The following is an 18,567-nucleotide window of genomic DNA, read 5'->3' on the forward strand; positions in this document are numbered from 1 at the left end:
ACAGAGATAAACAAATGGAACATATGAAAAAGATATTAAGAGACGTGGGAAGCTGATTAGAACATTCAGTATACATTTCATAGGAGTTCCTGAAAGGATGAAGAGAAATATGGGGGAAAGACAATATTTTGAAGAGATAATAACTGATACATTTCCAAAATTTAAAAGATAAGAATTCTCACATTCAGAAGCCACAAAAAGTCCCAAAAGAAAATTTTAAGAATAGAGCTATCAGAAAGCTATATACAGAACAGCACACATAAAATGTTTCTTCCTGTGCCCATATACAGAATCTGGCACATAAAATTAGAAACACATTATGTTCAAACACACATGGAACACTTATGAAAACTGAACATATGTGTGATCCAAAAACATAACATAGTACAAAATGTTGATATGGACTATATTCTCTGAACACCATGTAATATAATTAGAAACCAAGGGCAAAAAGGTACTTAAAATATAAAGCCTGGACATATTTGTAATACGTATGTTTTTATATATTTGAAATATATTATATATATATTTCTATGCATTTATCAATATATCAATGGGTATATATATATATATCCATTCTAATTTTCTTGTAATCCATTTCTTTTTTTTTTTCCATTTCTTTTTTTTTAAAGATTTTATTTATTTATTTGACAGACAGAGATCACAAGTGGGCAGAGAGGCAAGCAGAAGGGGGGAGGGGGAAGCAGGCTCCCTGCTGAGCAGAGAGCCCAATGCGGGGCTTGATCCCAGGACCCTGAGATCATGACCTGAGCCAAAGGCAGAGGCTTAACCCACTGAGCCACCCAGGCACCCTTGTAATCCATTTCTTGACCCATAGAGTACTTAGAAGTATATCAGTTAATTTCCAACATTTGGGGATTCTCTAGATCTCATATTGTTAGACTTTTAATTAATTCCATTGCATTAGAAGAACACATAACCTTCTGTATGGCTTCAAACATTAGACATTTATTATGGCTTGTTCTATGGCTAAGCATATTATCTAAGTGAACATGCCATGTGCACTTGGAAAGAATGTGTATTCTTCAATTTTAGGGTATAATATATAAATATTAGCATCAAGGCTGTTGATAGTGCTTTTAGATCATTTATGACTTTATTGATCTTTGGACTACTTACATCAATTAAAGACAGATTTTATTTTTTTAATTTTATTTTTTATAGATTTTTTTAATTTATTTTTGTGACAGAGAATGAGAGAGAGAGAGAGAGAGATTGAGCACAAGTGTGGGGAGGGGCAGAGGGAGAAGCACACACCCTGCTGTGCAGGGAGCTGACTAGGGACTTGATTCCAGGGCCCTGGAATCATGACCTGAGTGGAAGGCAGATGCTTTACCAACTGAGCCACCCAGGCTCCCTAAAGAGAAGTTTTAAAATCTCCAATGAAATTTGTGACTTTCTCTATGTTTCCTTTAATTCTGTCAATTTCGGTTCGTATATTTTGAGGCTGTTTTTAGGAACATGCATATGAAGATTGTTTTATGTAAAATGCAGGGCTTTATCTCTATGACTCTCCCCTTTCTTGGATTTCCCCCTAATTTTCTAGATCCTTTATAGTTCTATCCCTCAGGTTCTTCAATTTAGTTGAGAAGGTTCCCTTTAGCCAAAAAAATAGAGCCTGAAAAATAATGCACTGTATATATGTATTAGGGTAAACAATGCTAGCTGCTGTGATTATGCTTACATCAAAATTCCTTGCCAAAATAAAGCTTTATTTTTTACTCATATAATCATAATCAGTTTAGATAACTCTCCTCCAAGAGTTGACACTAGATCCTATTTGATTCCATCTTGTGGTTTCAACATCTTGTAATTTCAATACTGCCTTTATATCATTCAACCTTAGACAAAGTGTGGTATAATAAAAAATATGTTTGATCTTTGTCTTAATTTCCTGACACAGAACTAAAAGCACTTCCTTGGAATTTCTGGAGTGATATAAATGTCTTTTGTCATTCATAGCAAATTTCTTTATACTATATACATGTAAGCACGAAAGAAATTATATCAATAATTTAAAACTATACCCAGCAAAAATCCTCCACTAGGACAAAGCAAACTAATAGACGTGTTCTTATATATTTAAATGAGAGGAAGTATCAATCTTAGAGAAAGTGTTAATCTATACAAAAGTTTAGAGTATAGAGAAAATGGCAAAGTACTCAATATCCTTTTGTGAGGCTGGTCTATAATTTTTGCCAAAAAAAACCTGACAAGTATAGTGATACAAAAGAACATTTAAAGTCAAATATATTTATGAACATAAATATATAAGTTTTATATAAGATATTAGCAATTTAAGACTATCAGTGTATTTTAAAAGTGACTTATGAATAAACTGGATTTCTGCGGGAACTTAAGAATGGTTTATCATTAGAAAATATACTACTTTTTAATACTATATTATATTTAAAGAGAAAGTTATATGATAGTCTTAAAAGAGTCAAAACAATAGATCAAATTAAACATCCTATCATGATAAAAACTCTCACCAAAATACAGATTGAGGAAATCTTTTTAATTCTATAAAGTGTGTTGATACATTTTACAATAGACATCTAACTGTGAAATGTTAAAAAAAAACCTTAATTTCAAAAATGTTTACTATACTACTTCTATTCACCACTAAAATGAAGTTATAGAAAGTCTAATTAAAAAGAAAAATTTAAAATTAAATTGAACATATACCAAACAGAAGGAAGAAGCAAAGCTACCATCATTTGCTGTCTATATAATTATTTATACAGCAAATACAGAAGAATTAAAATGCAAATGATGACAGATAACAATATTTCTGTATACAAAGTGAGCATAAAAAATTGCTCAAATCCAAAATAATGACAATAAAAAGTGCTGTGTGAATAAAGAAGAACAATAGCTCTCATTAACTGTTGGTGGGAATGCAAAATGATACAGCACTTTGGAAGACAGTTTGGCAGTTTCTTACCACACCAAACATATTCTTATGATATAATCCAGCAATAGTATTCCTTCAAATTTACCCAAATAAGGTGAAAATATATGTCCACACAAAATCCTACACATGAAAGTTTAAAGATATATTTATAATCACAGAAAACTGGAAGCAGCCAAAATGTCCTTCAATGAGCAAATGGATAAACAAACCGTGGTACATCCATATGATGGAATATTACACAACAATAAAAAATAAGCCATCCACCCATTCAAAGACATGAATGGGTCCTAAAAGTATATTGGGTTTTTTAAAAAGCATTTTTAATTTTTTTAAAGATTTTTATTTATTTTTATTTATTTTACAGAGAGAGATCACAAGTAGGCAGAGAGGCAGGCAGAGAGAAGGGGTAAGCAAGCTCCCCACTGAGCCGATAGCCCAATGCAGGCCTTGATCCCAGGACCCTGAGATCATGACCTGAGCTGAAAGCAGAGGTTTAACCCACTGAGCCACCCAGGTGCCCCCTAAAAGTATATTGTTAACTGAGTCCATTTAAAAGCCTATATACTTGTATGATGGGAATTACAAGAGTGATCTGATTGTCAGCTCAAGGTGTGCATATTTTAGGAATGAAGAATAGGAAAAGCACAGGGAGTTCTTTAGGCTATGAAACTATTCTGTATGATACTGTAATGATAAACACATTACACTATGCATTTATCAAAATTTACTGAACTTTATAGGACAAAAAGTAGATACTCAAAGACAAAAACAACCATATACAAATACTGCACATTATTAGGTAAACTTGTTTTTTCCCAGGGATTCTAGTTAACAATCCTGATACTATTATATGCTGAATCTAAAGAAATAAATAAGTGGGTAGCATATAATTGGACCTAGGCTTCTTACTTTTGGAGTGGGTGTTTATAGACAGGCAAGGCTAGAGTGATCCATATGGTAATGGATTAGAGTTGGATTCATCATTATGAACTCATGTTTATCTTACTATAAATACAGATGGGGACATATAGAAATATTTATAAATATGTGTATATACATGGGTTAGTATACATATGTGTTTCATTGTTCTATCAGCTGTGTGGATCTAAAAACAACAACAACCCAGAAGCAATGATCAGTTGCTCATTGCACTGAGAGGAATAAGCCAATCTCAGATGAAAGTAACCAGAAAGATCTTTGGAAAAATGGCTGATTTAATGACTGGATCAAAAAACATACAAGATGAGTTTAAAATATCTTGTAATGCCAGAAAGTAAGGAAGTGCTAAAAAATATCCATGATGATGGGGATATGTCAGATGGATACAGAAACCAACTGAGAGAGCTCTGATGGCCCAAACTGGAATAATCTGAAAAAAAGTAAATAAAGTGGTACTGGATTATAATGTAAAGAATAAAATAAATGTCCACGAGCTCATACTGATATAAGTAAATGATTTAATAATAAATGGGGAAAGAAACAAATCTCTCCTGTAGAATAATTCCAAATAATTTATGTAGCTGCTCTACTCTTAAGAAAGTCGAGCAAAACTCCCCTCTCCTTACGTGAGGGTTGGCACATAGACTTCTTTCCAAAGAATACAATATGGAAAGGGAAATGAAAAGAACAATTTTCCAGTAAAGAAACCTGACTGCCACTATATCAACCAAGTATTTGATGCCACCATCCTGCCATTTGCAATAACATGGACATACCTGGAGGACTTCAAGTTAAGTGAAACCAGCCAGACAAATGCATCATGACCTCACATACATATAGAATCTAAAATAGTCAAACTCAAAAAGCTGAGAGTAGAATGGTGGTGGTCCTGGGGCAGGAGGAAGGGGATGGTGGGGGAGGCATTGGTCACAGGATATAAAGGTCTCAGTTACACAAGATAGATGAGTTCTTGAGATCTACTGTACAACATAGGGTATATGATTAATAATGTTCAATTATATACTTAAAATTTCCTAAGAGAGTAGATGATATAAAATGCTCTTACCTCAAAAGGGGGAAAAAAAAAAACAAAAACAGAACAAAACCAAAGAAGGTGGGAGGAAACTTTTTTGGTGGTGGTGGGTAAATTCATCACATTAACTATGATGATGATTTCACAGGTGTATACTTTAAACACATCAAGTCATGTGTATTAATTACAGTTTTTATATGTCAATCATACCTTAATACAGTGGTTTTTAAAAAATGTTTCACCAGTAGTGAAAATTCAAGATCTTTATTGTATGATTATAAACTTCATTGAAAGACATAAAATAATAAATAAGAGTATGGAAATGCACCATATCCATGAGTAGAAGCACTCCATATAATAATAATGATAATTCTTGCCAAACCAGTCAATAAATTCAATGCAATTTTTTATGAAAATACCAAAAGATTTTTAATGGAGCTTTTGAAGCTGACCCTAAAATCCCTCTGAACAACTAAAGAATTAGGGATATGAAAACAATTTTGAAGAAGAAAAAGGTAGTGTGGGACTTGTCCTACCAGTTATTAAGATTTATTATAAAGCTGTAAAAATGAAAATTCTGTGATAGTCATGCAGGGATGGGCTAATAAACAAATGGAACAAAACTTATATAGAAATAGCTTCAAAATGCTTCAAAAGTTGATATGTAATGAAGGTGGCATTAGGAAAAAATGGAGGGAAAATCAACTTTAAAGTAAAAGGCACTAGGACAGTTATTAAACCTTACCTCCTCTTAATCTCACAGTTCTTACTCTACTCCAACCACTTTGACTCCCTCTCTGTTTTCCAGCTGCATTAAGCTACACCATCTAAAAGAAAGTGCCCTTGTCATTCTCTCTCATGGCTAGCTCCCTCTTTTCCTGAGGTCTTCAACTAAAAGTCACCTTATCAGTGAGGCCCTTTGTCTCTATATTCCTCCACTAGAATTTAAGTTCCATTTTGTACAGGACATGGTCTGTTTTGCTCACTGTTGTATCATCAGAAAAATAATACATTCACTACTACTAGTAATAGTAATTAGCATGATAGTAGGTACATATTCCTGAATGAATAATAGTTGCTGAGTTAATAAATGAATAATAAATGATAATAATAATAAATGATAATCCAATAAATGATAAATGATAATCCAAATATCCAAAATGATAAATGATAATCCAAAAAAACCCCGCTATGATAATGTATACAAAAATCTTCATATGTATTTGAGATGACATGGAAAAAAAGGAAAATTGAAAACTATTTTAAAAAGAGAGGAGACTATTACAAAATTTAAGAACACAATTTTTTAAAACATAAAAATGAGCAAGAGTGGGGATATGGAGCAAGATGGTGAGATGGTGGAGGAGCAGGAGACCAAAATATCATCAAAAGGTCCCAGGAGTTTGGCTAAATAGTTATCAAACCATTCTGAACACCTGCAAACTCAACAGGAGATAGAATAGAAGAAGAGCAGCAATTCTAGGAACAGAAAAGTGATCACTTTCTAGAAGGTAGGATGTGCAGAGAAGTGAATATGAAGTGACAGGAGGATAGAGTGCCGGGGGTGGGGAGTGGAGGAGGGACTGGCTCCCGGCAAGTGAGAGAGCAGCGGAGCACAATATCAGAACTTTTAGAAGCCTGCTCCACTGAGGGATGTCGCTCCAGAGGCTAAATGGGGGGTGGAGCCCTTGCAGGGAGAGTGTGGTCTCAGGACCCCTGAGGACACAAAAAGACCAGGGGTGTCTGAGTGTGGCAGAGCTCCCATGTACCAGAGCAAGGAAGCCAGCTGCAGAGACAGAGCTGAGAAGTGGGATCTCAGCTCAGGGTTACTTTAAACCATGATCTGAGGCACAGTTGGGCCAGTGGTCTTCAAGCAGGGACCCCACAAATGGCAGATCTGGAGAGACCCCCGTCCTTCTTCTACCAGGAGAAGCGGCACAGGAGCATACTGCAGGAATCAGCTGGGTTTGGAGACTCCAAATTGGCCATGCACCAGTGATAGAAATGCTCAGTCACAGGCTGGATAAGCTCAGAGTACAGCTGGAGACCAGGGAGACAGGAGGGATTGACTGTTTTTCTCTGTGTGTGCATTGAGGAGTGGGGCCCTGAGCTCTTGGCTCCTATGAACCTGGAGATTGGGAGGCTGCTATTTTCATTCCTGCCCTCCAAAGCTGTATGGAAAGCATTCAGGGAACAAAAGCTCCAGAGACCAAAACCAAGCAGATTACTTAGCTTGGCTCCTGGCAAGGGCGGTGCAATTCCACCTTGGGCAAAGACATTTGAGAATCACTGCAACAGGCCCCTCCCCCAGAAGATCAGCAAGAACATGCAGCCAAGACCAAGTTCACTGATCAATGAAAACTGCCGAACTCCCAATTTAGTCTTTCAAAATTAAATTTTTTTAAATTATATTTTTTCTTATTCTACTTTATTTAACTTTTCCTCTTTCCTATTATAACGTTTTTAACTATTTTATCTCATCAATACCTTTTTAAAACTTTTTAAATTTTCATCGTTATAGGCATATTTTATCTTTCATTGTATTTTACCTTTTTTTTGTATACATATAGGGCTTTTTTAAAAAAATAAATTTGGGATACAATTTCTTCTAATACATCAAAATATACCCTAACTTTAGCACATGGCTTTGTTCTAGACTCCAGCCTGATCACATTCTTTCCTCCTTTTTTTTTCTTTTTTCAACTAACTTCGTATCAATTCCTTTCATAGAAACTTTTAAAATTTTCATCTTTACATTCATAGTCTATCCCTTCATCATGTTTATCCTTATTTTTGTATATATATATTTCTTTCTTTCTTTAAAATTTTGGGAAGCAGTTTCTTCTAATGGGCCAAAATACACCCAAAATCAAATGTGTGGCTCTGTTCTATTCACCTGTCTAATGTGTATGTATATATATATATATATATACACATACATACATATATATGTGTGTATATATATATATATATATATATATACACACATATATATGTGTGTATATATACTTTTTTTTCTTTTTTCCCCTTTCTTCTCTTGCTTAGTGTATATTTTTCTATTTTTCTGGGGTAGTTGTTACCCTCTTAGCATTTTATTCTCTCATTCATCTATTATTACCTGGATAAAATGACAAGGTGGAAAAACTCACACACACACACACAAAAGAACAAGAGGAAGGACTGATGGGTAGGCACCTGATCATTATGGACATTAGTAAGATGTCAGAACTAGAGTTCAGAATGATGATTATCAAAGTGCTAGCTGGGCTGGAAAAAAGCATGAAAGATATTAGAGAATCCCTGTCTGAAGGAATAAAATCTCTTTCTGGAGAAATAAAAGAACTAAAATCTAACTGAGTTAAAATAAAAAAAAAAAGCTATTTATGGGTGAAATCTAAAATGGAGGCTCTTATTGCTAGGATAAATGAGGCAGAAGAAATAAATAGTGATACAGAAGACCAAATGATGGAGAATAAAGAAGCTGAGCATAAGAGAGACAAGCAACTACTGGACCATGAGGGGAGAATTCGAGAGATAAGTGATACCATAAGATGAAACAGAATTAGAATAGTTGCAATCCCAGAAGAAGAAGAAAGAGCTAGAGGGGGGCAGAAGGTATACTGGAGCAAATTATAGCAGAGAATTTCCATAATTTGGCAAAGGGAAAAAGTATCAAAATCCAGGAAGCACAGAGAACCCCCCTCAAAATCAATAAAAATAGGTTCACACCCCATCATCTAATAGTAAAATTTACAAGTCTCAGTGACAAAGAGAAAATCCTGAAAGTGGCTTGGGACAAGAGGTCTGTAACATACATTGGTAGAAATATTAGATTGGCAGCAAACCTACCCACAGACACCTGACAGACCAGATAGGACTGGCATGATATATTCAGAGCACTAAATGAGAAAAATATACAGCCAAGAATACTATATCCAGCTAGGCTGTCATTGAAAATAGAAGGAGAGAAAAAAATCTTCCAGGTCAAACAAAACATAGAAGAATTTGCAAACACCAAACCAACCCTACAGGAAACACTGAAAGGGATCCTCTAAGCAAATAGAGAGCCTAAAAGTAATAGACCAGAAAGGAACAAAGACAATATACAGTAACAGTCACTTTACAGGCAATGCAATGGCACTAAACTCATATAGTTCAATAGTTACTCTGAATGTTATCGGCTGAATGCCCCAATCAAAAAACACAGGGTATCAGAATGGATAAAAAACAAAACTTATTGATATGCTGTCTACGAGAAATTCATTTTAGACTCAAAGACACCTCCAGATTTAAAGTGAGGGGGTGGAAAACAATTTACCATGCTAATGTACATCAAAAGAAAACTGGGGTGGCAGTCCTCATATCAGACAAATTAGATTTTAAGCCAAAGACTATCATAAGAGATGAAGAAGGACATTATATCATACTTAAAGGGTCTGTCCAATAGGAAGATATAAAAATTTTAAATACCTATGCCCCTAACATGAGAGCAGCCAATTGTATAAACCAATTAATAACAAAATCAAAGAAAGACATCAGCAATAATACAATAATAGTAGGGGACTGTAACACCCCCCCTCAAGGAAATGCACAGATGATCTAAGCAAAAGATCAACAAGCAAATAAAAGCCTTAAATGACACACTGGACTAGCTGGACATCACAGATATATTTAGAACATTCATTCCATCCCAAAACAATAGAATACCCATTCTTCTCTAGTGCACATGGAACATTCTCCAGAAAAGATCACATCCTGGGTCAAAAATCAGGTCTTAACTGGTACCAAAACAATGGGATCATTCCCTGCATATTTTCAGACCACAACGGTCTGAAACTAGAACTCAGTCACCAGAGGAGAGTTGGAAAGAGCTCAAATACATGGAGGCTAAAGTGCATCCTACTAAAGAATGAATGGGTCAATGAGGAACTAATGAAGAATTGAAAAAATTCATGGAAACAAATGAAAATGAAAACACAACTCTTCAAAATCTTTGGGATATGGCAAAGGCGGTCCTGAGAGGAAAGTATATACCAATACAAGCCTTTGTCAAGAAATAAGAAAGGTCTCAAATACACGACCTAACCTTAAACATAAAGGAGCTGAAGAAAGAACAGCAAAGAAAGCCTAAACCCAGCAGGAGAAGAGAAATGATAAAGATCAAAACAGAAATCAATGAAATAGAAACCAAAAGAACAGTAGAACATATCAACAAAACTAGGAGCTGGTTCTTTGAAAGAATTAATAAGATTAATAACCCCTGGCCAGACTTATCAAAAAGAAAAAAGAAAAGACCCAAATTAATAAAATCATGAATGAAAGAGGAGAGATCACAAACACAAAAGAAATACACTTATGAGAACATATTATGAGCAACTATACACCTGCAAGTTTGACAATTTGGAAGAAAAGGATGATTCCTAGAGATATATGAATCACCAAAACTGAACCAGGAAGAAATAGAAAACCTGAACAGACCCATAACCAGTAAGGAGATTAAAGCAGTCATCAAAAATCTCCCAACAAACAAGAGTCCAGGGCCAGAAGGTTTCCCAGGGGAATTCTACCAAATATTTAAAGAAGAAGTAGTACCTATTCTCCTGAAACTGTTCCAAAAAAACAGAAATGGAAGGAAAACATTAAAACTAATTTTATGAGACCAGCATTACCTTGATCCAAAACCAAAGACCCCACCAAAAAGGAAAATTACAGACCAATATCCTTGATGAACACAGATGCAAAAATTCTCACCAAAATACTAGCTAATAGGATCCAACAGTACATTAAAAGGATTATTCACCACAAACAAGTGGGATTTATTCCTGGGCTGCAAGGTTGGTTCAATATCTGCATAATCAATTAATGTGATATAATGCATTAATAAAAGAAAGAAGAAGAACCATATGATACTCTTAATAGAAGCTGAAAAAGCATTTGACAAAGTACAGCATCCTTTCTTGATCAAAACTCTTCATAGTGTAGGCATAGAGAGTACATACCTCAATATCATCAAAGCCATCTATGAAAAATCCACAGTGAATATCATTCTCAATGTGGAAAACTGAGAGCTTTTCCCCTAAGGTCAGGAACACAGCAGGAATGTCCACTGTCACCACTGCTATTCAACATAGTGCTAGAAGTCCTTGCCTCAGCAATTAGACAACAAAAAGCAATAAAAGGCATCCTCATTGGAAAAGAAGAAGTCAAACTCTCACTCTTTGCAGATGATATGATGCTTTTTGTCAAAAGCCCAAAAGACTCCATTCCAAAACTGCTAGAACTCATACAGGAATTCAGTAGTGTCAGGATATAAAATCAATGCACAGAAATCAGTTGCATTTCTATACACCAATGGCAAGACAGAAGAAAGAGAAATTAAGGAGTTGATCCTATTTACAATTGCACCCAAAACCATAAGATACCTAGGAATAAACCTAACCAAAGAGGCAATGAATCTGTACTCAGCAAATTGTAAAGTACTCATGAAAGAAATTGAGGAAGACACAAAGAAATGGAAAAATGTTCCATGCTCATGGATTGGAAGAAGAAATATTGTAAAAATGTCTATGCTACCTAAAGCAATCTACACGTTTAATGCAATCCTTATCAAAATACCATGAATTTTTTTCAAAGAAATGGTACAGATAATCCTAAAATGTATATGGAACCAGAAAAGATTCCAAATAGCTGGAAGAATGTTGAAAAAGAAAACCAAAGTTGGTGGCATCACAATTCCAGACTTCAAGCTCTATTACAAAGCTGTGATCATCAAGACAGTACGGTACTGGCACAAAAGCAGACACATAGATCAATGCAACAGAATAGAGAGCCCAGAAATGGACCCTCAACTCTATGGTCAACTAATCTCTGACAAAACAGGAAAGAATGTCCAATGGAAAAAAGACAGTCTCTTCAACAAATGGTGTTGGGAAAATTGGACAGCCACATGCAGAAAAATGAAATTGGATCATTTCTTTATACCACACACGAAAATAGACTCAAAATGGATGAAAGACCTCAATGTGAGACAGGAATCCATCAAAATCCTTGAGAACACAGGCAGCAACTTCTTCAACCTCAGCCGCAGCAACTTCTTCCTAGAAACATCACCAAAGGCAAGGGAAGCAAGGGCAAAAATGAACTATTGGGACTTGTCAAGATCAAAAGCTTTTGCATAGCAAAGGAAACAGTCAACAAAACCAAAAGAAAACTGACAGAATGGGAGAAGATATTTGCAAATGACATATAAGATAAAGGGCTTATAAACAAAATCTATAAAGAACTTATTAAACTCAACACCCAAGGAACAAATAATCTAATCAAGAAATGGGCAGAAGACATGAGCAGACATTTCTGCAAAGAAGACATCAAAAGTGACTCTTAATCTCACAACACAAACTGAGGGTTGCTGGGGGGAGGGGGGGTTGGGAGAGGGGGGTGGGGTTATGGACATTGGGGAGGGTATGTGCTAAGGTGAGTGCTGTGAAGTGTGTAAACCTGGCGATGCACAGACCTGTACCCCTGGGGATAAAAATACATTATATGTTTATAAAAAAATTTTTAAAAAGACATCAAAATGGCCAACAGACACATGAAAAAGTGTTCAACATCACTTGGCATCAGGGAAATATAAATCAAAACCACAGTGAGATACCACTCACACCAGTCAGAATGGCTAAAATTAACAAGTCAGGAAACAGCAGATGCTGGCAAGGATGTGGAGAAAGGGGAGCCCTCTTACACTTTTGGTGGGAATGCAAGCTGGGGCAGCCACTCGGGAAAACAGCATGGATGTTCCTCAGAAAGTTGAAAATAGAGCTACCCTATGACCCAGCAATAGCACTACTGGGTATTTACCCTAAAGATACAAATATAGTGATCTGAAAGGGCACGAGCAGCCAAATATTCATAGCAGCAATGTCCATAATAGCCAAACTATGGAAAGAACCTAGGTGTCCATCAACAGATGAATGGATAAAGAAGATGTGGTACGTACACACACACACACACACACACACACACACACACACACTGGAATGCTATGCAGCCATCAAAAAACCCAAAATCTTGCCATTTGCAATGATGTGGATAGAACTAGAAGGTATTATGCTAAGCGAAATAAATCAATCAGAGAAAGACAATTATCATATGATCTCTTTGATGTGATGTATTTAAGATGTTGGGTGGAGGGTCATGGCGGGTAGAGGAGGGAAAATATGAAACAAGATAGGATCGGGAAGGTGAGGAACCGTAAGAAAGACTCTTAATCTCAGGAAACAAACTGAAGGTTGCTGGGGGTGGGGGGTAGAGATAGGGTGGGTAGATTATGGACGCTGGGGAGGGTATATGCTACAGTGAATGCTGTGAATGTGTAAGCCTGATGATTCACAGACCTGTACCCCTGGGGCATATAATACATTATATGTTAATAATAAAAATGAGCACAAGTACAGGACATTCAGAGAATTATAAACTGATAGGTTCAATATATGTATGAAAAGGTACTCACTAATAAGGAGAATCAAAACATAAAGTCAATATAATTTTACCCATAATTTTTTAAAAAATATATTCTTCCACACTGTGTAAGCAAAAGTGTGGAAATATTGTAACATGCATATGCTGATGGTAGGTAAAATATGCATATATTTTGATCCATCAATTTCACTACCTAATGGATACACTCTATCAATAGGTAAAAGGAGATCTATGTAAGAATGATTATTTAATGTTAACTATACTGGAATAAAAATTTTAAAAATGATTATTTAACATTGCATCTAATAGAGAATTAATTAATTAACTGAATTGATATACAGTCATACAATAGAGTATTACACAACAATGAAGTTAAATCAACTAAAACTATATTTACCAGTAAGGATAGATACAAAGTTGAGGAAAAATAGTGACCTGCAGAATACTAAGAACAGTGTGAAACCATACACATAATTTTAAAAGCCTCAGATATATTTATATACAGATATAAAGGTAAATAGCCATTACACACATACACACATTACAGCTGCATATATATATAGTAAAATTGAAAAAAATAACCATATTAATATAAGATCACAATAGTGACTATTTGTTTTAAATGAAGGAGAGAATGGGAGAAGGACACATAGGCTTGAAATCAACTTCCTAGAAGTACCTGGGTGGCTCAATTGGTTAAGCCTTTGGCTCAGGTCATGGTCCTGGAGTCCCAGGGTTGAGCCCCATGACTGGGTCTCTGCTCAGTGGGGAGTTTGCTTCTTCCTCTTCCTCTAGCTCCCCCCTCAACTCCTTTTCTCTGTCTCTCTTTCTCTCGTTCACTCTTTCAAATAAATAAATCAAATCTTTAAAAAAAAATCAATCTCCTAAATTTAGTTCTGAAAAAACAGGAGAGAAAAAGATTAACCTAGAGCAAATACAGCACAATATTAAGCTTTGATAAGCTGTGTGATAAATGCATGGTTATGTACATTGTGCTATTTACTATAGGTTTCTGTGCACATCACATTTCATAATAAAAAAATTATGTGAACTGTGAGGAAGTGGAGACCAAACATACCACTTGCCATTAAAGAGAGAAGAGAAATAGAATGGTAGCTGAAGGTGAAAGAGGAGTCAAGAGAGATTTACTTATTTTGCTGTTTTAATCCTGAAAGTTAATAGAGCATTTATGCCTTTAACTTGAAGGATCCAGCAGTCAATGAGAGATTGATGATGCAACAGAAAGGAAAAATTGAAAAGCAAAATTCTCAAGGTGTGAGGGAAGAGGATGCAGAGCCCATTTGGAGGGGTTTGCCTTCCAAAGGAGCATAGTTCATTGACTCTGTACTATAGGACTTTGTAAAAAGGCTATGACTCAGTTTTTCTTTGTCCTATAAGGCTATGACTCAGTTTTTCTTTGTCCTATAATGCCCAGTGTTCTATCGCATGCTTAAGTGGCTAAACTTGCCAAGGTTTGCAGAATTGCACCTTTATCATTAGAGATGTAATGCAGCTTAAAAGTGCTTTTGCCAAGCTTCCTGTTTTGTTCCCTCCACAGTTCTCTGGATCAACTTGGACAAAAGGTTGTAACCTGATTTCTGTGCGAAATACCAGTGCACAGTTTGATTTTTTCTCTGATGAAAGTTATTTCCCACATTATCTGTAAACACAGGGCACATTCTCAACAGCCTGGCATTATGTTTAGATATGCCCTGCATGATACTGTGTGACATATTCTCTCCTGTTCAGCCACAAGAAGCAGAATACAAAAAAGAATCAAGAACCAAGCACCATTTAAAAAGTCGCTTTCTAAGACAAATACTGTATTTGTACTTGGAATCTAAATTAAGTAATAGAAAGAGAGAATAGATTTGTGGTTACCAGAGGTGGGGGTTTGGGGATTGAGGGAATTGGATGAAGGTGGTCAAAAGTACAAAACTTCCAGTTATAAGATAAATAAGTACTAGGGGTTTAATGTCTAACATCATCACTATAGTTAACACCAATGTATAGTACATTTGAAAGTGGTTAAGAGAGTAGATCCTAAGACTTCTCACTACACAGAGAAAAACACTTTTTTTGTATTTGCATGAGATGATGGATGTTATCTTATTGTGGAAGTCATTTCACAACATATGTAAATCAAATCATTGTGGTACAACTTAAACTTATACAGTATTGTATGTCAATTACATCTCAATAAAACTAGAAAAAAAGCCAACTGCTACTAGAGACCAAGATGAGTATGAGCTTCAGGACATTATCTGCTCTTTCACTTGCATCCACCAGACAGTAAGATACTACTGCATCTAAATGTTTATGGTGCCATGTTAAGTGTTCATAGAATTGGGGAATAGAAATTTGCCCTCATAAGAAATTAGGAATCACCTTCTCCAAACCTACTCATTTCCATACAAACCAACCCAGGCCTTCCCAACCTGGAGATACAAATGACATTCATTTTCAAATTACAAAGAATTTGTCAAGCAGGAAACTACTCTTCCTCAGATTAACCTCCAATTATTTCTGAAAAGCCACAAAATGGTTCTCATGGGAAGTTGACAATGAATCTGATGACTTTAGTCACCTCTCCTTTCCCTATCCCATTTACTCCAATTCCATTCACTGGCACTTCCATTTATTGCCATTCAAGGCAAGAAGGTAGTATGGCTAAGCAATTGAGCATGTAAACTCTGAAACCTGACTCCTAGGGTCAAATAAGCCTGACTCTTCCCTAACTGCATAACATGAGCAAGTAATCTAACCTCTGTATGCCTTGAGTTCCACATCTACAGGGAGCTGAGCAGGGAAAAGATGCCATCTGCTTCAGAACAAAAGGTGGAAATGCTTATTGTATTGTATACACCATGGAAAGTTGTTCTAAAGTTGTTCTAGAGGGAAATTTGTTGTTGTTGGAGCAGAAACTGAAAGAAAGGGAAATAAGGATGATAAAGGGAATTAGATAAACTAATGCATAGAAGATGTCTGATGAATATTTAGTACTCGATATATGCTGCTTCTTCTTTTGCTTCTTCTACATCTTCTGCTGCTTCTTCTTTTCTTCTTCTTCTTCTTCTTCTTCTTCTTCTTCTTCTTCTTCTTCTTCTTCTTGTTATTATTATTATTACCATTTGTAAAACCACTATTAGGTAGGGAAGGTGTTTTTATTATCTCCAGTTAACAGATCAAAGAAGGTATTTACTTCATCTGATAGAGTAAGCACTTAATAAATGTTTGCTATTTTTATTTACAAACTGCCACAGGAAGCTTCACACCTGCCATTTCTGATAGTGCTTCTTCATAGAAATGCCAACATCAATACCAAGGGTATTCATACATGATGCCTCAAAACCTCAAGGTGACAGAGCAATACTGAAAGGGGAAGGGTAGCTTCCACTAAGTTTGTGACCTACTTTGAGACTTGGGTTAAAAAGGGGCACCTGGATGGCTCAGTGGGTAAATGTCTGACTCTTGGTTTCAGCTCAGGTCCTGATCGTGAGGTTGTGGGATCGAGCCCTGCATCGGGCTCTATTCTCAGTGCAGAGTCTGCTTCAGATTCTCTCTTCCACTCACTCTCTCTCTCTCAAATAAATAAATAAAATCTTTAAAAAAAAATTCTCAAGCTGTTCTGACCCTCAGGCAGCAGCTTTTGAAGTCTATAAATAGGCCTCTTTCTGGGGGACCTCTGGGCCAAACCCTGAGGGAATAACCAGAGGAAATCCTTGTGTTATTATTACTTTGTTATAGTCTTGTGGGTATCATGTATCAAGCTCTGTTGGCTTTCAGAGCTAGATGTTTTGGGGACCCATCCCTCAGGTGAAAGTCTTAAAAGATGAGGCATTCCATCCAAATCTCTGTAGCTCTGCTGAGGGTAGGGTTTCTGGCTAGAGTGTGTCTCAGTCCTTCTTCCCCACATCAATGTGGGTATGTGTTCATTTGTCTGATGTGTAGAAGTCACTCAGCTGACTTCTGGATTTTGCTCAGCAGGAACTGTTGTTTGTAGCTGTAGATCTGGTATGTCCATGGGAGGGGGAATGTTTAAGAGCCTCCTACATCACCACTGGGACCAGAGCTCAAGCTTTTCCTTCTTTTTTTTTTTAAGATTTGATTTATTTATTTGACAGAGAAAGAGAGAGAGAGGGAGAAGCAGGCTTCCCACTGAGTGGGAGCCTGATGTGGGGGCTCGATCCCAGAACCCTGGGATCACGACCTGGGCCAAATGCAGACACATAACTGACTGAGCCACCCAGGTGCCCCACAAGCTCTCATTTTCTTAACCATCTTCAAACCAAAGTATGATGCATTTCATATAAAATAATATAAGGGTTTTCATTTTCCAATAAAACACTAAAAAACCCCACACCCTTTACCTTTTGCTATATTATTTTGGCTAATACTTTGTGAAAACAACAAGAAAACAGAAAATATAACTGTGCTGCAATTTCCAGAATAGCATTAGACGGTATCTTCATGTTTCCTCATACTTCTATCCCATAAAATGATTTAATTGCCCTTTCATCTAAACATTTCTGTCTACAGCATGAATCGCAAACTGTTGATGTTTGCTCATTCTCTGTGTCAGAAAATCTATGTTTATATTAAGATGCTTTGAGGAAAGAAATTAATTTCATTGCCTAAAATCACCCTTTTAAATTCACAGAAGAATAGAAGTAAACTTCACTGGGAGCTTTTTCCCCCTTAATGAAAGGATATACTGTATTCCCAACTTTGCTAATGAGCTACTGGAAAGTAAACACATTTATTCTTATTGAAAGTGGGAAATCAGTCCTTTTCTTCAGCTAATTAACTCATCTATCTCCGAAATTTTGACTGATTTATTTAGTAAACATGCAGTAGAATTTGTCCAAACACTTTATTTTAAACTAAATGAACCAATTCCATCCCAAGTATGAAGCTGTTTAGGAAAATAGTAGCAAATACAATAGATTTGTCTGTCTTTCTTCTCTGTTAAATGTTTTAGCTAAGGACAAAATGAGAATGTTAAAGTCGTTATTAATTGTAGGTGTCACATTTGGACACCAGGATTTCAGTTTTAAATTTCAAAGAACCTCAAAACAATATTCCGATTTTATTTTACAAATGATCAAATTTTTTGAAGGAATTAATTGACCATGGTATTATTTAATGTGTTTAGCCTTATGTAAATTGTCCTTTAAAT

Source organism: Lutra lutra, chromosome X (assembly GCF_902655055.1).
Source record: "Lutra lutra chromosome X, mLutLut1.2, whole genome shotgun sequence".
Classification (NCBI taxonomy): Eukaryota; Metazoa; Chordata; class Mammalia; order Carnivora; family Mustelidae; genus Lutra; species Lutra lutra.